This window comes from Ruditapes philippinarum, unplaced genomic scaffold, assembly GCF_026571515.1.
Source record: "Ruditapes philippinarum isolate M1 unplaced genomic scaffold, ASM2657151v2 ctg165_1_1_1_1, whole genome shotgun sequence".
Taxonomy (NCBI): Eukaryota; Metazoa; Mollusca; class Bivalvia; order Venerida; family Veneridae; genus Ruditapes; species Ruditapes philippinarum.
In genome coordinates this window covers 227063-251312 of record NW_026859880.1, presented here as the reverse complement: position 1 = coordinate 251312, position 24250 = coordinate 227063, and the positions used below count along the sequence as shown (strand labels likewise).

Below are 24250 nucleotides of genomic sequence, written 5' to 3'. Positions count from 1 at the left end.
TATACATGTCGTTGCTGATGTCAACATCATGGTGGGCTCTAGAACAAGCGTTCATTTCACTCCTAAAGACGGAGGAGAGTTGTAGTTCGGATATCTGCCTCGACAAGGATGGAAACACCAGCAATTTGTTGTAACATATTAAGACTGATAATTTAATAAAAAAACAAAACCAATCAAAATAAGAATCCTCTAGAAATAATGAGTACATAATGAATTATGCTGCTCAAACAACTTAAAAATTACCGAGTATCGGTATCGATGAAATACCATATTGTTTCACAAGTATCGGCATCGTTTCGTATTGTTTCGTTCTTAACAATATCCAACCCTTCAAATGTGTAGAACGACTGTGATGCTCAAAAATGCCAGCTAAAATATGAAAAAGCTTTATTAAGACCGATTATCTGTAAAAGGCAATTTATATTGGTTAGCGCCAGGGCCTTTTATCTAGTTTTCGGGAAGGCGCCTTAGCCCCTTTTTTAGGGGACCAAAAAAACATGTAATTTTCACACATTTTGGGAAGATATTTATTTGCATTTCCTTTTTTAAACATTAATTTCAAAGTTTACTTTATTTAGTCAGTAAAAAGGGAGTTTTAACAGATCAATTTATTGCCACTGTATACTTAACCAGGAATACCTTGTTTACATAAGCCAAATCGCAAAAGAAAATCATGTTTTGTATGTCAGAATGAGGTAGCGGGGTTTTCCCATGCTGGTTTTTGAGCATTACACTGTTAGTTAACATCATTTGTATTGAATAAAGGTATGCCTCTTTTGGTTAATTGAATTATTAGCTACAGTTACAGTCTTTTTTAAACGTAAAAGTTTGTTTTCGATGTGTATCTTTTATTTTAAAGCGGAAATCTTCACTAGTAAGGGAATTTAAGATTATTTTTTTTTTGTAAAAGGTATTAATTTGGTAAAGGGAAGTAGCTGGATACCGGCTACAGAAAAAAAGGTAAAAAGGCCCTGAGCGCATCCAAGTGGTTTCATTTTGTGAAAGTGGTTTCGTCAAATTACTAGTTTGGCGAAATTATTTTTTATTATGAAATAGGTTGTAGTTTTGGCAAAACTTATTTTTTTGCAGTGTTCAGAAATTTATTGCTCATTTGGTACGTCAATTATCAATGGTGTACACGAAATGGTTACGGCAAACTTAATTTATGATAGGTGGGCATTTGGTTTTGTCGGCCTTGTATAATATGATATGTAAATGCAACATATTAAGTTAAAAGGTCTGTAAAAGTTTATTGTGGGGTACTATTACAGCTCAATATTTATGGGTAGACCAGTACCTCTTAATTTTCAGTCCGTTTGTTCCATCACTTTATCTTAAACAATTTGGTTATAAATCAAGCAAGTACAAGGGGAAGTTATTATTGTAATAAACACTAATTAAACTATTTTAGGAGAGTCTAAAATGAACTTCAGTAACTATCAACTTTTATTTTCCTTAGTTCACCAAAGCCATATTAATCCCAAGAACCGTAGGTTTCAGCCGAAAAGTTGTCTATAAATCATTACCTATGAAGGGGTTTTCTGATCTGCACATTGTTCGTACCTTATATCTAATTTTCATAAAACTTTCCTTAATTTTGAACGGTCTTCTGTTTTGTTTGAGTGAATTTTAGAATGAGACATTTTCTTGTTTATCTGTTATAAGTAATCATGGAATGTCTTTAGGAAGACGTAACTTGAACTTTATCTTTTTTGTCCAGCCTGCTTACTCGGCTTAGTCATCACTTTTGTCGTATAGTTTGATATGTGCGGACGTGTTGAAGTCTGTCCGTCGATCGGTTTGGATTTGTCCAATCTATATCTTACTCATTCTTTGAAGGATTAGAAAATAAATTATAGCCCCGCACAACAGAGTTGTGAGGGGATGGGGGCTATACTGGAATCCGGCAATCCGACCGTCTGGCAGTCCGTTGGATACTCCTTGTCCGCCCAATAACGTTATAATCCTTTGGCGCACAGTGTTCATATTTAGTATTAACATGAGTCATAATTAGTAGATGACCCTGTTCATTTATTGATTTTGAGGTCGCTAGGTCAAAGTCACAGGGCCTTGACAAAAAAGCTTGTACGCCCAATAACTAAAGATTCCTTTGAGCCACAGTCTTCATATTGAGCATGGATGTTGGTCATGACCATTAGGTGACCCTGTAAGATTTTGAAGTCACTGGGTCAAAGGTCAAGATCATAGGGACCTTTAATTAAAAAAGCTTGTCCGCTCAATTGCTTTACAATGCTTTGATCAACAGTCTTCAAATTTGGTACTGAGGTTTGTTATGACTAGTAGATAACCCCTATTTATTTAAAGACCATTAAGTCAATGGTGAAGGTTGAAAGGACCTTAACTTAATAAAGCTTGTCCTCCCAATGGTTTCAGAATGCTTTGGTCATGAGTCTTCATGTTTTGTATTGAGGTAGGTTCTGAATAGTAGATGACTCCTTTGATTTTCATGTCACTAGGTCAAAGGTTAAGGTCACAGGGGCTTGCTTAAAAAGGTTTGTCCGCTCAATAATTTAAGAATCCTCGACCCATAGTCTTTATATTTGACCTTGAGATGTGTCATTACCAATGGAAGACCCCTTTTGATTTTGAGGTCACTGGGTCAAAGGCCAAAGTTACTTTGATTATTGCCACTAAAGTCATGTAGAAGGCATAATTTAGCATAATTCAGATTTAGTAGGGAGGTTGCCCTTGAGCTTTAAATGGCCACTGTTGATTCTGACATAGCGGTATACGGGATTACCAAGCCATGACAGTGGCAGGTCTAGTTTGATACAAATGTTAACCATGATAGGTTGGTGTGTCGAACACAAAACCCAGGTCAGTTTGATACAAATGTTAACCATGATAGGTTGGTGTGTCGAACACAAAACCCAGGTCCGCCGCTCAAAGTTTGAGGTCACACTTAGGAGCCAGTGCAAAACCCGTGTCCTGAGTGTAAATTCTACATGCATGGAGGGATTTTAATATAACTCTAGAAAAATATTTTCAGTAGTGAGGCGGAGTTTCAAACTAAAAATTTAGGTGTCTGTGGCAAAGGTCAAGGTAACACTTAGGGGTTAAAGGTATAATAACAAAATAAAAGATTCAACTGCGAGTATAACTTCTATGTATGGATTTTCATATCACTTAGCAAAAATATTTCCCATATATAGTTAAGTTGTTTCGAGCTAAATGAAGGGCAAGGTCACCAGAGGTTAAAGGTCAAATAAAGATACTAAAATTTGTTTCCTGTTTATGCTTAGAAATATTATGCTTTGTGGTCAGAGAGTTTTTAAATTGTTGATCCCTCTTGTGAAAAGGTCGCCAGATTTCAATTTTGGCTGTTTGGTGTTTGTATGTCCGTTAGTTCATGCATCCATCTAGATTTGTCCGATCTATATCCTGCTCATTCTTTGACAGATTGCAAAATAGTTTGATACAAATTTTTACCATTATGGGGTGATGTTCACATGAAAAACCAAGGTCCACCGCTCAAAGATCAAGGTCAAACCTGGAGGGGGGGGGGGGGTAAGGCGCAAACACCTTGTTCGGAACGTAACTTTTACATGAGTGGCGGGATATTAATTTAACTTGGGCGATTTCTCCAAAGTGAAGCAGAGTACATCGTTGCATTGTCATATTTTGGCATACTTGCATTCTCGATGCTTTTTGTTCCATTTGCTTTTAGAAAAGAAATATGCAGATACAATGAACAATGTACATATGACAATTATACCACAGTGAATGGAATAATGACCCCAAATATAAGCAGTGACTTTATTTACAACTGTAATTTGACATTGGTAACGATGATATAAACATTCTTTTCAAAATTAAATGTTAAATTTAAACTTTACTATTCATGTGCATTTATTTATTTCTTTTTTCACCGAACACAGACATGTAACAATGATGTAACAACGAAAGAAAGCGAAAAACCGAAAATATTTACAATGCATAAAAAGCAAGGAATGTAGCAATGCAAAAAGTGACACAAGATGAAGTCCAATTTTGTTGTGTTTTTTCTTGCATCTTTTGCGTTTTTGCAAGCCACATTTTAGATTTATTGCATTGTTGAATTGCTATATTTTCAGATTGATGCATTTTCTCTTTATTTTAATGTTACTTTTTTCATATCTTTATAATATGAATACACATGGTTATATAAATAAGCGTGTGGAGATATATATCACACATATATCATCACATTTAGTAGCTGTTTTACAGATCTGTACATGAGATAACAGAACGTGGATGGGTTTTCTTAGGTGTCCGTTCCTTATTGAAATAATACACGGAAGGGTAACTGAGGTCTTCCTCCACCAGTTAAGGTGGAACGTGGCCATAGAAACTAACTATACTTTGACGTTGTAATGTAAACCCCAATCAAACAAACAATTACAGTTGTGTACATGCGCTTGTACAACTAGAATTAATGCAAGAATGTGACAATACAACAAAGCAAAAATATATCTGGGCAAGAATGCGAAGAAGCAAAACTGTAACAATGGGTACAAAGCAAGAAATCTAGCAATGCAAAAAGGTAACACAAGACAAAGTAAAACCTTGATGTACCTTTTTTGTATTGTTCGGTTTTTGCATGTCACATTTAAAATGTACCGCATTGCATTGTCACATTGTTGCATTTTCACTTTATTGTATAGGAGCAATTTCCTATCTTCCTGATTTGAACATGCATGTGCATACATAATACACATATATTTTTATATTATCACATTCCATAACCTGTTTTAAAGATGTGCGCATGTGCTTTAACAACTGGAATGCCAAAATGCGACAATGAAATAAAGCGAAAATGTATTTCAGCAATAATGCGAAAACACCCAACAACAACAACTGTAACCATGCATGCAGAGCAAGGAATGTTGAATTGTGAAAAAGTGACATAAGACAAAGTCCAACTTTGTTGTATTAATGTTTTCACATTTTTGCACTCCCACACCAAAAAGGCAACGATTTAATTTAAAACACAACACTTGATTGTGTCGTTTATTTTCATGATTTTGTTGTTCTTTCTTTTCGGATGCAAAAATTCCTAAACATAAAGCTATGTCAAAGATAGACTTCATCATATTTTTGCATAACATTATGTTCTCGTTTTTGCATCTAATATGTTTGCTTTTTCGCACTGTTGCATTGTAATAGTTTCACATTGCTTTGTTTTCGCTTTTTTCGCAGGTCACATAATTACAATTTTTAATTTATCGCATTGAATCGTCGTATTTTCTCATTGTTGCCTTTTTCACTTTATTAAACTATTGCATTTTTGTATCTTCAAGATACAAATAAGCAATTGAATATGAATTACACATATAATTAGATTCCTATAATATTTCGTAAGATATCGCCTGTTTTACAGAAGTGCACATGCGTTTGTACAACTGGAATATAAAAACGCAACAATGAAATAATGTGAAAATGTAACACAGCAAGAATGTGAAAAAGTAATAATGCATAAAAAGCAAGGAATGAAGCAATGCGAAAAAAATGTGTCACAAGACGAATTCCAACTTTGTCGTACCTGCATGTTTTCAGTTTTTACCTCGTTGCACTTCCACCGCAAAAAGCAAAATGTCAACAGATGTAATTATTTAAAAGCACAACACCTTGTTAGTTTGTATTTTTTCATGATTTGTTGTCCTTTATCTTTTTGAAAGCAAAAATGCTTATCACAGAGTTGGACTTAAATCCTTTTTTTTGCATAGCGACATGCTTTTTTTGCATGTCATATTTTTGCTTTGTTGCACTCTTGTATTATTGTATCGTAACATTGCAACATGCTTTTTTCATGTCACATTTTGTAATTTATTGCGTTGTCTCATTGTCGTGTTTTTCACTTTATTGTATTTTCAGTAAATAGCATTGTTACATTTTGCATCTTCACAAATGTACTTATCAAAATTTCGTTTGCAATCTCCTGTTTAACAAATGTGAGCAATCGCTTGTACAACTAGATTGCAAAAAAACAAAAAAAAAACAAACAAACAATATTACAAAGCGAAAATGTATGCAAGTAAGAATGCCAAATAGGGACAAAATTGAAGCATGTTATATCTCTTTTTTCACGTTTTTTTAACACACACAAAAAAAAATAAAAGAGAAAAAAGGGAAAAAAAGAAAAAAAAACATCAAAACAGAGGCAATGCAAAAAAAAGTTTTTTTTACATTTTTGTTGTCGTTCAAAAGTGCGAAAAACACAAGATATAAATACGTCTGACTTTATAGTATTTTTATCGAAAGCTAAATTTTCACTTGGTCGGGTTGTTCCAATCTTTTTTTCTCTGATAGATCTATATGACTTAACATAATAATTCTTCATTTATGTTTAAGTATCGTTTTTTTTACAAATTTGAAGTTTTATTTTCCAAACTACCAGCTGTAAATATGTAACGTTTTACACTCTGAGAAATCAGAAAGGCGAATGGAACATAATTCAAAAGTCTTTATTACACAGATATATTGCACTTGAATACACTTAAACTGTATATTTTGCGTGAAATGTGACTTATTATCTGCGAGAAGACAAAAGATCATTAGTATATAATTTTAATCAACGTAGAACGAATGTCTGAAATTGTTGCAACAATGCTGTTATACGTTCATTTTTATGTTAAAACCGACTCATTTTGTCTTTATTTAGTCTGTAAAATACATAACCCTACCTTATATAAATTGTACGTTCTTTTAAGAATTCCAGTTGGATTAATTTTCATTTCCTTAAAATTGGAATTAATTTCGAAATGATTTATTTCCAAAAGAAAATATTACAGTTAAGACAAAGGGGAAAAAATCCAAACGGATTTACCGAAAAATGCTTAAATTAATACATTAAAAATACATATTGAGTATATGATGAGGCATTTCCACAAAAATAAATTAAAAAAATAAATAAATCCAATTGGAAAAATATATAATTCCGGAAAATAATCTGATTGGAATTTTGATTTTCCGGGCGGACGGCATTTATCCGGGCGGATCCAGGAGAAAAAAATATGAAAAAAAAACAAACAAATAAATATAGCTTGAATTGAAGTCAATTATTTTTAAACAACCCTAAATCTCTCATGTGAAATGATTTATAAATGTTAAGGACACTTTTAAATCGTAGTTAAGGTACAGATGGTAGGTAAATGGGGCAAAGATTCTCCGCTGGCTGTTACCGTTAACAAAAACAAAAAAGGTTCTAGTTATGAACCAAAATCAATGAAATTTCCTTTCAGCAGTGTTCATTTAGTATGTTTACATTACTTAATCTTTCTTTAAAAAATCTGTTCGTAATAATAAATGTTTAAAGTTTGGTTGAAATCACTTATTTTGAAATGGGTTGGGTGATAAGACTTCTCTCTGTCAACTCCTTTTGTTTATAATGATGACAATTTCAGCACACTATGTATTTTGTAAGACACACTTTTATTACAACTAACTTTACGGACAAACTGTATATACAGAAAATGTTTGAAATGATGACACTTTGGGCCTTACATATATTTAATCCTTTCTCCTTTTCACATTTTAGTGATATAGGCACCCACATGTATGCATTACTTCAATTTCTACTTTTCATCTTAATGAATATACAGGTGACAATTATAATCATGAACAAAAGGAAAATTTAATGATATTTATATTTCATATGAACCGTAAAATAATAAAATTCTCAATGTTATTAAGCCATGAAAGGTTGTGTTAAAATTTATTGTTCGAAATCTAATTAAATATTGAAAGTCTGATATAAATGCAGGACTGTTTCTGATATAACTTAATTTAAATTAAGCCGCATGTAAACAAACATATCAATAATGAGTAATTATAAATGAATGCATGCCTATGGACGATATATATACAATGTATTGGACTTGTCTGGACATGACTTAGCTGTCTAGACTCCCCTGTATAAATTTATTAAAATCACTTAATTGAGGGAGAATGAGATATTTACAGGAAAATCTTTCTTCTTTGAGGTGTGCCCAGGTCCTTATATCTCCTATCTAGCATACTTTGTCTTCTGCAGGTAAGCATATGATGCACCCTTATCTTTAAATCAGGAGTTCTTGACTTAACATTTCAGACTTAAGGGACAAATTTTATTACATATTTATGTTACTGATTACTAACTATGGAAGAAAATGTGTAAGCTGCCAGATAACTCAGTCAGTACGTTGATAGACCCAATATGGTATCCTTCGGGTGCCGGGTTCGAATTTCGCTTAGACTGAACATTTTCTAACGCTCTGATATTTGACAGAAAGTGTGGGGGCATGATGGTTTATAGATGAGAAGTGTTCTCTGTACAATACAGCAGGAGTTGAAGTAGGTTACAGTATAAACTGTTAAATAATTAGGCCTGAAAGCTCAGTTGGTAGAGCTGCAGAATGGTACTCCTAGTGTCCCAGATTTGAGCCCCTGTCCGACTGAACATCTTTCTCTTCCTGTTACTTTAAGGGCGCAACATGGGGCATTGACGGTATATAGCTCCGTTGAGTCAATTCACATTGCCAGTTAAAGTATTAAGAACACTTTTGATAAATATGTAATAATAACCAAAACTGGCAAATCTTAACAAATAAAATATGCTCCACCAGTTAAATGAAAATTAAGTTTAATATAAGTTTAGGTCAATATTTTTATTGTCCCATTATGAAACACGATATATATAATGTGATGTCTTCTCTATACAATTTGTGAATAAATATAAACATAATAAGTATATAACACATATCTTTATGTAACATATACTCCTGTATACAGTTCACTGTTCATGTTAAGGATATTGCTATAACAGTATTCTATTGTTATAATTACACTTTGTATTGTGTGTTTCATATAAACAAAAAGAACACTCCCTTGTGTCACAAGTACATACAGTTGTCTTACTGTTTATCTTGTTCATGGTGAACTTTGAACAGTTATCCTCGTACTTCAGCAACGAATATATAGTTTCGTCATTCCCCTATGTAGTGAATTTGAATCCCGTTCTCGTCCAGCATTCTACAAATGTTTTTAATGTTCGTGTTTCTACTGCTAGCTCCTCATCTGATATTTGAATTACATTGTTAACGCTATCATTATCACTGTCTAAATCACTTATTTGACCCTCGTTATCATCACCGTTATCAATTTCACAATCTTGTTTATTACCATCATAATCTTTGATGTATTCACCACCTTCACTGTTATCACTGTCATTATAACTTTTGTTGTCAACATCGTTATCGCTATCTTTCACATCGTTAAGTTCATCCATTAAAGCATAAAATTCACAATCTGAATAACTGCCACCGTAATCACTATTGTTGCCCCAATCGTAATCGCTTTTCTCTGCACCGCTATCAACACTGTTCTCATCGTTCTAATCATCACCTTTATCAACTGTCTGCGCACCGTTATCACTACTGTCTTCACATTTTTGTCGTTAACACTGTTGTTATCATTATCTGCACCATTATCACTAACGTAACATTCATCCACTAAAATATTAACTACATCTTCTTGAATACCATCACTCACTACACTATCATTTTGACGTTCATCATTATTAAGTTTATTACCATAATCATGTGCATCATCACTAACTTCATCATCATTCTCGTGTGCACCGTTACTAACTCGATTATCACTATCTTGTGTATCATCACCAATATTATCATTATTTGTGACGATCATTACATGTCTAACATATTCCGGCATTTCATCCTCATAACGTGTAGCAACTCTTGCTGCCAAACTTAAAAGACTGATATCAAATTCTGCACCATATATTCTTCAAAGACGTTTAAAATGTCATCATCTGATGAAATACCCTCGTACCTGGTATCATTGCGCGTCTTCGTGACATAATTTGGCAGTTGTCGCATACAGTGCTTTGCTCTTAGCCTCTGTAATGGTATACTTGTGAATAAACTGTAAATGTTTGTACAAGTAGCTTCTCCTAATGAATGTTTCATTGCACATTTCCTCCGTACATCTCAAACATTTTGGCTGTAAATGTTTTTTTCTGCAAATTTCCTATTCAAGTGTCTCTTATATTTGTATATTTTTGTACAACTGTCACACTGAAAACGTGTAATTGTTACTGCTTCTCTAAAAAGCAAATGATGGGATTAAATCTTCACGCTGTTAATAAAACACTTTTTACGAAAATCACGTGCAACTTTAACGCCGAAATATAACAGTAGTGTTACTACTTTGCCCCGTGCTAATTTACTATAAACCGTTTGCTCCGTTTGATAGGTTTTCGCGGAAAATTTAAATCTCTTAAGTTCTTGCTCCGCTTATAGACACTACACACGAATTACTACTGTAACTGTACTTTGTATTTCTCTCATAGGACGTTTAATTACATTTTCTGTGACTAATGGCAATGAACTATCACTGTCCTCGACTGATTTAGAACACTGGAGTGGATAGAGTAAATTTAACGGTCGACCCAGAACTTTTCTGGAAGGAAGTCTAACTTTTGCAGATCTAACCTGTTTATCGCGACTAACCACAAGTTCGACTTTTTTACCCATTCTTCAGCAACCACGTGGTAATTTATCTTTAATAAACACTACAGTTCCTACTTCTAAACCAAACGGTGACTGACTTCTACCACATTCTAACTTCACTTGTGTCCTCTCTCTTTAACTAAGTAAATACTCTTCTCGCCATATTTTTCAAATAACTTTTCAATAACTTTTGCCCTTTATGCCACTTTTTAGCTCACCTGAGCAATGCTCAGGGTGAGCTATTAAGATGGCCCTGTGTACGTCGTCCGTCGTCGTGGGTCGTCAACTTTTGAACATTAACAACATTTCCTCTGAAACCAATGACTGCACATCAACCAAAATTTACAGAAATGATCATTGGGTGGTCCCCTTTCAAAGTTGTTCAAATGGTTCCGGTCTGTTGCATGGCCAGAAAAGGATTTCAAAAAACACAAAATTAAAAAATCTTTTTGTCTGAAAATACATAGGCCAGAGCTTTGATTTTTGGTATATGGTATCATCTATGGGTCCTCTACCAAAGTTGTTCAAATTTTGTCCCTAGTGTCAAAATTGGCCCCGCCCCGGGGGTCATAGGTATTTCCTTATATTTATATTATAGTAAAATCTAAAAAAATATTCTTCTCTGATTTGGCAAAGGCTACAGATTAGATATTTGGCATGAAGCATTGTGTAGTAGACCTCTATCAAGATTGTTCACATAAAAGCCCTAGGGTCAAAATTGGCCCTGCCCCGGGGGGTCATTGATTTTCATTACATACATATAGTTAAAACTTGAAAAATCATCTTGTCTGACAGTAAATGCCTTAGAGCTTTGATATTTGGTCTATGGTATCATCTGAAGTTCCAATACCAAAGTTGTACAAATTTCGTCCCTAGTGTCAAAATTGGCCCCACCCCGGGTTTTTATATAGTAAAACATAAAAAAAATCTTCTTCTCTGAATTGGCAAAGGCTACAGGTAAGATATTTGGCATGAAACATTGTGTGGTAGACCTCTACCAAGATTGTTCAAATAATGGCCCTCGGGTCAAAATTGGCCCCGCCCTCGGGGGTCATTGATTTTCATTATATACATATAGTGAAAATATTCTGGTCTGAAAGTAAATGGCCTAGAGCTTTGATATTTGGTATATTGTATTATCTGAAGGTCCAATACCAAAGTTGATCAAATTTTGTCCCTAGTATCAAACTTGGCCCCGCCCTGGGGGGGGGGGGGGGTCATAGGTTTTTAGATTTTGTGATCACTTTTCGTCCGGCGTCCGTAAACTTTTACTTTAAATGACATCTCCTCATTAACCGCTGAGCCAATTTCATCCAAACTTCACAGGAATGTTCCTTTGGTGGTCAACTTTAAAAAATGTTCAAAGAATTTTTTTCCATGCAGAACTATGGTTGCCATGGCAACCGATAGAAAAAACTTAAAATATCTTCTTTTAAAAAACCCAAAAAGGTAGAGCTTAGATATTTGGCATGAAACATCTTCTAGTGAGTGTCTATCAAGATTATTCAAATAAAAGTCCTGGGGTCAAAATTGGCCCCGCCCATGGGGGTCATTGATTTTCCCTATATGCATATAGTAAAAACTTAAAAAATCTTCTTTTAAAGAACCCAAAGAGCTAGAGCTAAGATATTTAGCATGGAACATCTTCTAATGAGTGTCAATCAAGTTGTTCAAATAAAAGCCCTGGGGTCAAAATTGGCCCCGCCCCAGGGGGTCATTGATTTTTTCCCTATATGCATAAAGTTTGTTTGTTTGTTTGTTTCATTTTTTGCCTTTATCAACAGTATTTCAGTCATATAGGCGGGTAGTTTCCTAACCATCGTTCCTGGAGAGTTACACCAATACTAGACTACCTTCCTCCGCGCTAAACTACCAAAGCATCTCCCGGGGATCGAACCCACGCCAGAGAGGTAACTGGATTAGAAGTCATCGACTCTAACCCCTTGACCACGGAGGCGGTCATGCATAAAGTAAAAACTTATTAAATTTTCTTTTAAAGAACCCAAAGAGCTAGAGCTAAGATATTTAGCATGAAACATGTTCTTATAGGTGTCTACCAAATTTGTTCAAATAAGAGCCCTGGGGTCAAAATTTGCCCTGCCCCGGGGGTCATTGATTTTATTTATGTGTATAGCAAAAACTTAAAAAAACTTCTTTGAAAAAACCCAAATAAGTAGAGTTAAGATATTAAGCATGAAACATCTTCCAGTTAGTGTCTTCAAAGTTTGTTCAAATAAAAGCCCTAGGGTCAAAATTGGCCCTGCCCCGGGGGACATTGATTTTCCTTATATGTGTATAGCAAAAACTTACAAATCTGATTTAAAAAAAACAAATAGCTAGAGTTTAGATATTAAGCATGAAACATCTTCTAGTTAGTGTAAAATGGGGTCAAAACTGGCCCCGCCCTAGGGGTGTCATTGCTTTCAACTATATGTATATAGTTAAATCTTAAAAAATCTTTTTTTTAAAAACTCAACAAGCCAAACCTTAGATGTTTAGCATGAAATATCTTCTAATGGGTGTCTACCAAGTTTGTTCAAACAAAAGCCCTGGGGTTTAAACTGGCCCCGCTCTGGCGGCCTATATACAGGTGAGCGACTTTAGGGCCATCATGGCCCTCTTGTTTATCAACGCATCAGCAGTACTTTCAAGCGGCTAGTATGTGTAATCATCTTATTCATCAATGTCAGGAGAACAAACACTTCTATTAAATGTCAAGAAATGACTGGGCGTTAAGGTAATGCTTGGGTTAATATCATAACCTACATATACTTTATAAACTATTCTATTTCTTTAAGCACCGTCTGCATTTGCATCGAACCTAGAAGTTCCTCCGCTTTTCGTAAAGATCGCTTAACCAAAGCCACCAATCTCTTATAAAACACACCCTTCCATGGGGCGAAATCAACTATGAAGCTCCATATAATCTTCTTGTCGGGGTAAAAGCTTTGAACATCATCATTTCTTAAAACACTGGTCTAAGCTGAGTCAAAACTCTATTGGCCGTTTTGAAATATAAAGCATTATCAGATATTATTTCAACAGGAGAGCCTCTTTGCGAAATGAATCTTCGAAATCCTAACAGAAATGTTTCTGTTGTCATATCTTGCATGCGCGCTAAATGTATCGCGCGTGTATCTAGACATGTAAACAAACATATCCATACCTTTTGCTTTTCACCATTTACTTTTGTATACAGCGGTCCGAGGTAGTCAATTCCAGTGTGGTATATGGTTTAGACTTCATCACGCGCGATTGTGGTAGTTGAGGCATTTTTGTTAATTTGTAAGACGCGCCTTCCAAACTACGACTCACTAAACTTTGGCGTAATACAGCTTTCACCGTTACTCTACCTTGTGGTATCTATAGCGTAGATGACTGAGAGTTTGAAACACCGTAGTGTAGAAACTGCTTATGACATTTTTACACGCGTAGCTGTGTAATTCTATCATTCTTTGGGAGCAATGTTTCAATCCCTTGGTCAAGTTTGATTGTTGTAGTCTTCCTTTACAGCGCAAGATACCTTTTTCATCCTCATACAGGTTTAGCTGACTTTGTAAGTTACTTTGTTTTTTGAATGCATTGACGTAAATATATCAGCGTAAAGATTCCGTTGCACATAAATTATCCAAGTATGCTCCGCCGCTTCACTGAATTCAGTACATGTAAGGGAACCACTTTTTGTAAATTTTATTTTCTTCAGTTTCAATATGAGACGCAATGCTAATGCCGTCACACGAAACAACTTCGTGATAGATGAATACTTTGTGCAGTCAATGCCAAAGTTGGTTGAATTCGTTATAATTGACACTTTTCCTTCTTTTATTAAATGTGTTGTTTTACACTTCATTCTGATACAGATTGACAGGTCTTGTTCACTATATCAGTTTCACTTTAAAACTGTTATGTGGCCATTTATCTTCACATTCGCCGAGCCACTCTGGTCCATGCCACCGAAGTGTATTGTTTTTATTCAGATCTGCACCATCTGCAAGATTTTCCGTAGACTTTACATACCCAAATGCAATATCAATTTCTTGATTAATTTCACGGACCCTGTATTTTACAAACACTGGTTGTTTCTTTTCTGAACTCATTCTTTAAGAACACACTGTGAATCATTGAAGAGATACTTTTGTTTGATTGCTAGCCTAATCTGTGTCTGCACGAATTTCATACACCTGACACCTATTAGTTCTCCCATTAGCTCCAATCTTGGAATTGTGATACTCTTCATAGGTGCTAAACGTAATGTAGCAAATATAAACTACGTTTCTTTTGAACTATTATTCTTGTGTATGTAAATTACACAAGAATATGCTTTTTCTGAAGCATCACAAAAGCAAACCAAATTTGTTGTTTCAGATTGGATGCCATTCTCTGGTGAAAAACATCTTGGAATATGGATGTTAAATATGTTTTCCAAATCTGTTTCTATTGCATTCCACTCACTTTTTATGTCATCTGAAACCTCTCTATCCCAGCTGATTCCTTTACTCAAAAGACGTTGGCTAAGTAGTTTGCCTCTGAACAAGACTTGTTAAAATAATCCTAACGGATCGTAGTGCACTGCCATTTATTTCAATACACTTCTTTAAGTAGTTGTTTCATCAGATAGGTTTTGAAGACATGGTATCTTGTTGTTGATCCCAACACATTCCAAGAATTGTTAATGAATTAACTTCAGCTTTGTCTTCTTTGGGTATGTAAGCGTTGATAATATCACTATTTGATGCCGATTCTTGGAGATTCATAGATGCCGTTCTGAATATTTCCTTTGCTCCGTTGTAGAACGGAATGCCTTCAAAAACAGTATCTGTACCCGTTATCAAGTTATTAATGTTTATGGTAATTATTACTTTCTCTGCAATGTCGTTGTTGTACAACTCTAGATGACACTGAATTGTCGCTCCAAGTAGGAGTTGACTAGCCATAATACCAAAAGGTACTCTACAAAATCTGTATTCCTGTATATTTGTTAAAATGAAAACTGTTTTAACCACAGAAAGCGAGTGACGTCCCTCTGGTCGTTTTGTAGGCCTATTTGCGAGAAGGCCTTTTCAATGTCAACTACTTTGGCACTTCTGTGTATCTTGAATCTAATTAATATCTAACATACATGTCAGCGATACACGTTTGAACTCGTTTAAAGTTAGATTCTATTTGTTAGTTTCAGCTGAGGCAACGTACACTATCCTGAGTTTTGTGGTCTTTTTCTGTGGAGTAATAACTGGTTGATGCGGGAGGTAGTAAACGAACTAGAGAAAAAATGAATCCCCAAAGAAAGCAAGCCAAAAACGACAAAACTGAAAATTCTGCAGGCTCGGTTTGACTGAGTCTGTTCATGGACGGAACTGAAAAGTGCAAACTACCGCCCACGCCCCCTAGCACCGGCTTAAGCAGAATTCAACAATTGAACTTGAAATAGTAAAAGTTTTGAATTTAGAAACATCCGCAGTTGTGTTCATACGGCGGTTATCATGGAACCTTCAATGTGACACTTCCGTGCCATTCTATGAAAAGAGGCGAATTGTCCTCAAGTAATAGAAAGCGTTTGCCATTAACGAGAACACAATTGGCGGAACTAAATAAAATGAAATTTTGAAAGGGGATCATAAGTTATAAAGCCTAGCACAGATAAGTCGTCAAAATACAAGTTTTAAAAAGCAGGCAACAAATCCTTAGGGTGATTAAACATTATTAAAGTAGGAATATTGGAACCACCCAGCAAGAAAATACCGAAAGGTTAAAACTAAAAATACCACAAACACAACAATAATGTCGTGCTGAACGATCTTTAAGGATTGTTAATATAACATCTCTGTTTGAATGTACGGGTCGGCTTTCCACAGCCTCCACACGGCACAAACAACGCTGATGTGGCGATAAAATAGAGAAAATAAGAATTCCCAAAGAAAGCCCAACACGACAAAACTTAAAACGATGCAGGCTCAGTTTGATTGAGCCTGTTCATGTACGGTACTGTAAAGTGCAAACTACCATCATCGCCCCCTAGTACCATCTTGCTGCTTGTAATCAACCTTTTCTATGATGCCCTGGTTAGGTTGATCGTCTAGTACTTTGTTGTATTTTTCCATTAACTCAGATTTATCAGTCAAACAAGAAACAGCTGGCTTTAGTCGACCCATGGTAAGTTGTCTGTTGACTGGTAGGTCAAACTCTTCTTCATGCCCGGGTCATGTAACCTGATAACGATCATTTTGAAATGTTAATGTGTCTCTGAACTTTTTCATTGCTACCTCGTCATTGGTAGCTTCTATTTCATCTCTTATACCAATTGTCTCAAGGTTCAAGAAATCTTGTAACTCGAGCTCCGTTTTCATTGATGGATCCAAACTTGTAAACACATTGTTTCCTGAAACATCGTTTGCATAAGTCAATGTCCTATTTATTTCATTAATTTGCTTAAGCTTTTACAATTCTCTTTGTTAACGGTTTAGAAACGGTGGCGACGTAAAAAATACTCATAAGAAGATTATACGTTTAATCTTCGCCATATTTTACACTTTCTTGACTCCGAACAAGCCCTAAAGCAAGTAATTTTCATAAGTGCACACGAAGTCGTACCCATGAAATTATAAAACATTATAGCCTTACATTGTTGCTGAGGGAATTTTATATAAACACTAACAGAATATGCATATCTAGCTACTATTTAATGAAATCGGTGACATATTGCGGTTTTGAAATGTTAAAAACTTATATTGAAACGATATTTTATTTAAAACGTTTCTATTTTGCGTGCTTAAACGTGTTTCGTTTAGATTATATCGTTCAGAGTATATCGTTCAGCGTATATCGTTTTGTGTGCGTCTGCGTATGTGGGTAACGTTTGTTCGTGAAGCGTGTAACGCGCATGAGATTTTTCCACAGCGTGCGTTTTGCGTGTTAACAGAAACGTTTACCCTACACCATCATATTTGAAATGCATTTTCAGGGGGAGATAATAATGAAATACATTATTTCTCTCGCTTGACTTTATTTTATATTAAACTGGAAGTATTTGTTGACTATATAGGGCAGGTAAGTCTGAGCAAGTTTGCAGCATATTGCCCCCCTTATTCTTTGGTGCTTATATTTTTCTGTCCAGCGTTGAGAAAATTGGAGCGGTCTGAGTACATGCTTTCTTGTATTTAAGGTGGCAATTATTTGACAAAGTGTATTATACTAGTAATACGTCTGCTGCTATTACCAAATAAATACCTAAGTTTACAATTCTACTGGACAATTGTGTACGAAAACGGCGTGTGTATAAAATGAATGGATAAAATTGATAAATTTGTAAGGACAAAATATAACTTTAAAATATACATACAAGAAAGTCATAGCGATATAATGGGACCTTCCATTGACAAATTCAATAATGTTTTCAAACTTAAAACATAAAATCATTAAGTTGTACAATGTTTATACATAATTGAATCATTCAAAAGAGCTAAATATAAAGAATAACCAAAATTGCAAGAGATTGGCTTCAAAAACTGTATAAAATTGTTATCATTTAAAGCTCGAATGATAATTTTTAAAGTGTAAAGAGAATATGATTGTCGACTCTACCCTATGTTAAGCTGGAAATCGTTGTTAGAAGTAAAAACACATTGTAGGAAGCTTTTTTCCGGAAAATGCAGTTTTTATAGCAGGACAAACGACATAAATAATGTATTGCATGTGAATCCTATAGTAAATGAACGTAGCATTTTCGAAATCAGTATTTTTACATATTTACCTTCCTATCTCAAGCGGACCATGGTGTATATACGGTTCTATTCAATTGTAAAACTAGGCACATCAAACACAATGATTTGTAAGCAAATAGTTGATGTGCATATAACTCTCATATATGCCTTTTGCTTTACAGTTGAAAAACAACACAATACATAAAAGCCGGGGAGACAAAGTGTCACTTCTTGAGAACAGGAATAAGGCGTTAACCGAACTTGACGAAAGTACAGCAGAATTGCGTAAACATGATGAGAAATCATTAACTGTACGGGATAAATCAAAACTAGATGTTGATGAATTTAAGGATACCACCTTAGCTATTTGTGAAAACACTGGCCTAATTTTAAAGCAAAAACTAACTGTCGGGAAAAGGGTTGCCATATCTTACATTTCATCAGAGACACAGGGAATGCAAGACACTGGTATATCCGGAAAAAATGATGCTACATCCGAAAAAGATGACTATATATCTGAAATAAACAATGTCGAGAAAATGGCATTAAAAGACATATCCGAAGCACAAAACGATATTGAAAGCCAGACAAGTGAAGGTATCTCTCATATTTGTAGGATAACCGAAGATGCTTTATCTAATATCACTAATGCTAGTACAAAAGCAATATCAGATTTTCAAAAATGGGCTTCTGCTGCTAGCAAACCTTCAATTTCAAAGTTACCGATAAAGGTTCGTTTTTAACTTTTCGCATATACTTATATAACTTACTCAGTCATCTGCATTGTCTATGTGTAGCAATAGCTTCCAGTTACTCTTTTATTTGCCTGTCTTTGTTTGTTTATTTCATTTTGTTGGGTTATACGTCCTACCAAAACAGTAGAGGTAATATAGTGACTTTCCAACTGTAATGGTGGAGGAAGACGGAGAAAGGCGTGGCGGAGGAAGACGTCAGGTGCCCCTACGTGCATTATTTCAGGAACGAACGGGCACTTGAGTAGAACCACCAACGTTCTGAAAGCTATCAAAAATTCCAGAGTCCGTGAGGGACCATTAGTTATAAGTCAACGACCTTGAAACGTGTTGTCGAACTTCAGTTAGAAATGTATCAATCATTTATGGGCGTTATATATGTGTTCTCATTCTAGAAATAACATAGGTAGAACCAAAACACATTTTGCGCCTTTTAGAAAAAATATTATTATGAAGTTTTTATTCCCAAAAATATAGTAATTTATAAGTCAAGATTCGTGATAAATACATTGTCAAGAAACATCGGAAGTGGCTAAACTGGAGACCATCAGAGTCACCAGATTTCTTGTTAATGATATCTTCAGCTCTACACCATGCTGACTGATTTTGTTGTTCTACGTTTTTCATTGTGAGTTGCCGAATTTTAATCGCTTCGAGTATATGAAGGACTTTATAACAAAATTATAAGATATTCAATGATTTAAATAACAAAATTAGTTTATTTTGTCTTTAATTTGTATACTTATGTACAAAAATGTTGCAATACCAGTTTATGCCTAACTTCGTGAATGCTATGTTCACAACTATAGAAGTAGTGTTAAGCACATAAACCAGGTCTTCAGGTCAAAGGTCAAGGTCACACTTAGAGGACATTGAAAAACGCTTGTCCGGAGCAAAACTTCTACATGCATGGAAATATTTCAATATAACCGAACTTCTCAATTACAAATGTTAACTAAAGTGAAGTGGTATGTCGCGTGCAAAAAAAGGTCCCTGTGGCCAAGTCAAGGTCACATATAAGGGTCAAAGTTTAAAGGGTCAAAGATATGAAAATGTTTATTCGGACCATTTAGTCATCATTTATTTAGGGAATGAAGCACAAATGGCCATTATCATGAATGCAGGTCTGAAATATGTAATTTAGATTAATATATGCTAGGTCAAGTTCACTAAAGATGATAAAATATAGAGATTTTATCCAGAGCATTTCTCCAGCATAATTATTGGACTTTTAATGAAACTCATATGTTCACCACTATGAAAAGCATTGCAATGCGCATTAACCAGTTCTCTAGATTAAAAGTTAAGGTCACGCTTAGAGGTTATTGAAAAATGCTTGTTCGGAGCAAAACTTCTACATTCATCGGGGGGGGGGGGGTGTTAATGTAACTTTGCACAAATGTTCACCATTATTCAGGTCCCTGCTACCAAACTCAAGGTGACATAGAGTGGTCAAAGTTAAGGGAAAACAGAAGATGTGTACGGGACCATTTAGTCATCATTTATTGATGGATTGTAACACAAATCATAACTATCATGGCTAAAAGTGTGACACGTGTATTTAAGGTTAATATTTGCAAGATCAAGGTCACTAGAGATGATAAAATTTACAGATATTGTCCGGATATTGCCTAGATAATATCTTCTATATGCATTTCTATAATACTCACATCTCTGTCAAAACCTTTATAAGGGGCGTTTTTTGCTTTGCATTTGTCTGTTTGTCGGTTGGTAGGTTGGTCGGTCTGTCGGTCCGTCGACCAAATGGTTTCTTATCAATAACTAAAGAACGCTTGGGTATAGGAACTTCAAAATTGGAAATGACATTGGTCATGACCAGTAAATAACCCCTATTGATTTTGTGTTTAAAGGGGTCAAAGATCAAGGTCACATGACGTCGTAGGTAAAAACGGGTTTCGATTAAAAACTTGACAAGCCATTGGATGTTCGCCTGCAAACTTCGAGGGTGCGTTGGTCTTGGCAAGTAAATGGCAAGTAAATGGCCCTATTGAATCTGGGGTCAAAGGGTCAAAAGTCAAGGTCATATTGACCTTGTAGGTAATAACAGTCTCCGATCAATAACTTGAGAACCAACTGACTGTTGACCCTTAAACTTCTTAGGTGCATTGGTCTTGGAAAGTAGGTGACCCTTTTATTTTAGGGTCAAGGTGTCAAAGGTCAAGGTCAATTGACCTTGTAGGTAAAAACGGATTGACCTTGTATGTTAAAATAGTTTCAACAGTTATCAATGGACAACCAATGAACCTTTGACCACCAAACTTCACAAATGCATTGCTTTTGATCAGAGTTTGACCTCAATGGATTTTTGAGGTCGGAGGTCAAGATCACATTGACCTTATAGGTAAAAACGGTTTCTGATCAATATCTCGACCTTTACCTTCAACCTTCACAGGTGCATTGGTCTTTGCCTGGAGATAACCCCTATTGATTTAAGAGTCAAATGTTAAAGTCACATTGACCTTTAACGTAAACATGTTTTCGGACAAATAACACAACACCTGAAGTTGCCTTGGTTAATATTTTTTATTCAACTAAAATTTTCTTGGTATACACATTTCAAAGTCTAATGTAATATATCAAATTGTTTTAAAAAGGCCTACAGGATTAATAAATTTTCTGCATTAATATTTGGTAAGATTTGTGATAACTTTGTCGTAAAATTGCTGCACACAACCTTTATGGTTCCAATGATCCAGTGACTTGTCATGGCCAGTAGATAACCTCTATTGATTGTTTGGTCACTTAGTCAAAAGTCAGTCACATTTACCTAGCCACATGGCCGATAGTGGTCTTTCACGTTTTACATATCTTGTTAACCTTTTGAGATATCTATTTCATAGGTTGTTAAATCTTATTCATGAAAAATACATTTCTACTTTAATATTTTCTAGCTACTGTCCTTTGTTATTTTTTTTTATAATAAATGTTTGTCCGGAGCATGTCTTGAAAGTATATCAGTTTAAAAATTCAAATGAAACTCACCTTTTCATGTTTGTTTTATATTCTTAATCATTGGTCTATGCTATTTTAAGGCTAAATTTTTGTCAAGAACAAAACCCGAACATTTTCCCCGGGATATAGTAATTAATTCGTCCGTCTGTCTGTCTGTAAGGGTTAACCTTAACCTGCAAGTTTGATATATCATAACAGTACCAATGGTTTCTTGCCTTTTACACTTTTCTATACAAAGTACATGATCTTGCCAAGTTTTTTAAGTATTGCTTTCATTTTTCGAAAATGGATATGGTTAACCGTAACCGGCAAGTTGGACATATCTTAAGTTTTACTGAATTAATGACTTCATAGTTTACAAGTTTGAATATCAATACAAAGGAAAAGCTTTTGCCAAGTTATATAATTGTGCCATTCATTTTCCCCAGTTATTTCCCCTTTTATAAAATAATGACCAGGTATTGATAGCCTATTCCGGCAAGTTGTATTTATCTTAAAAGTCTCGTTGTAAGATCATTAGTTTAATATGATATCTCCCATATTTGGAATTGAAATTGGCTTTAAGTGAAGCTTTAAATACAATGTAACTTGAATCAAGTTCAAGGTCACGGGTGTAAAGAATAAAATGTAAACAAATGGTCCCTTAGTTTAGATGGATGTTGGGGACTGAGTTCAAAGTCATAGTCTTGCATTTATACATATTTGATTAACTTTGATTTGTAAGTTTAATATTTTTAAATAGCAAGGAAATTCCACTTAACGAAATATCACGACCTTCTCAAGTTATATATCTCCCTACAATATTTTAGCAGGTTCAGTCCATAACGAAGTGAATGGGAAATTAAAAAAAATGTTTTTGACGAGAATATTGGCCGGATATATCATTTTCAATGAATAAATACTAATTGCTTTACAATTTGAAAAAAACAACACTAAAATGTTTCATTAACAACCATTCTAAATATCTTAATTTTATCTCTTATTCTTTCCACAGGGGTTGCCAAGTGGATCAAGGAAAGTTTCAGGTAAATGAAGACTTCTTTTCTCCTTAGATTTTCCTCTTAAGTTAAGAAATAGTGTGCCCCACTCTAGGTGGGTGCATCAAGATTTGCCCAAGTCTGTCCGTCCATGCATCCCACCCTCATGTGTCAAAACTATAAAAAGTCATGAAACTTTACAGAAATGTTGATCAGCATGTGAAGTTGTGTACCTAGGGTTTCGCGTTTGGATTAATCTCGCTTTGTCCTTGACAATTTTCAACTTAGGTCGCCCGTAGCCAAACAATAATAGATTTGAAGTCACGAATCTTATAGAAATGTTGGTCAGCATGTGAAGCTCTGCACATTGGAATTCGTGTGTCGATTCATTTCAGTACTTTTGGAGTTATTGCCCCTGACTTAGTTAAAATTTGCAATCATCAACTATTTTTCTTTCGTAGCCTTAAAAGTATTATACCAGAGTCATGAAACTTTACAGAAATGTATCAGCATATGTTGTTGTGCATCTGGGGTTTCACCTGTTGATTTTATCAACATTTGTAGAGTTTTTTGCCATTGAGTAGAATATTTCAAGGTTCAACTTGTGACGTACGTAGGGAAAAGTACTTGACAAAAAGTCATGGAACTTTAGAGAAATGTTGGTCAACATTTGAGATTGTGCACCTGGGTTTTTGCGCGAGGATATATTAATTATTTTGTCGAATTTTCCATCATTGAGTGAGTAAAAATTTGTATCATGTGTACCTCTAAATGTGCTTGAGCCAGATTCAACAAACTTTGTTTCCGGTTTTATTTTACATGAATAATGATCAGCATGTGAAGCTACGCATTCAGTCTTCTCTCTTCCCCTCGGTACGTGTACGTCGTTGAGAGGACACATTGCATTGATAGATGATTGAAGAACCAATGCTAGTGTAAGACGGCAAGTTTGCATGCTTTTTACAGCTCGGGGTAACGTTTAAGGCGGCACGACTGAGCTTGCATGAAAATAACTGCCGGTGTCCTGACTCAAGCAGAGGGGAGTGGCCCTACAAAGTAGGCTCTGAGTCGACAAGGATGGTGTGCTAGGGTGCCAAAAACCCTTATCAGGACTAGCTACCCTTTCATATTGTTGGTTACTGTACATTTAGGTTCTCATTAATCGCCAAACAGTGACCTACTTCTGGCTCAAAATATATTTGGCTAATACTCCGTGAATATTGCAAGGAGGCGCTTTGTGCTTCAAAATTAACTCTTTTTGGGCATGACTGGTGACATGTCCGGGGTCCGTACTCGACAGCGAAAGCTGCATTTTGTGCCTGAAAGGGCGGATGGACCTTCAT

The 24250-nt window shown here is 35.2% G+C and overlaps 1 protein-coding gene across 1 annotated transcript in view; it reads left to right on the top strand.

Annotated features, from left to right (window-relative positions):
- The first annotated feature begins 18827 nt into the window (after positions 1-18827).
- Positions 18828-24250, top strand: part of LOC132758190 (uncharacterized) — a 59281-nt gene continuing 53858 nt past the window's right edge. The window contains exons 1-2 of the mRNA XM_060749745.1: positions 18828-18936; positions 22925-22955. The gene's annotated coding sequence lies outside the window, so the exon portion shown is untranslated. The remainder of the gene's footprint in view (positions 18937-22924; positions 22956-24250) is intronic.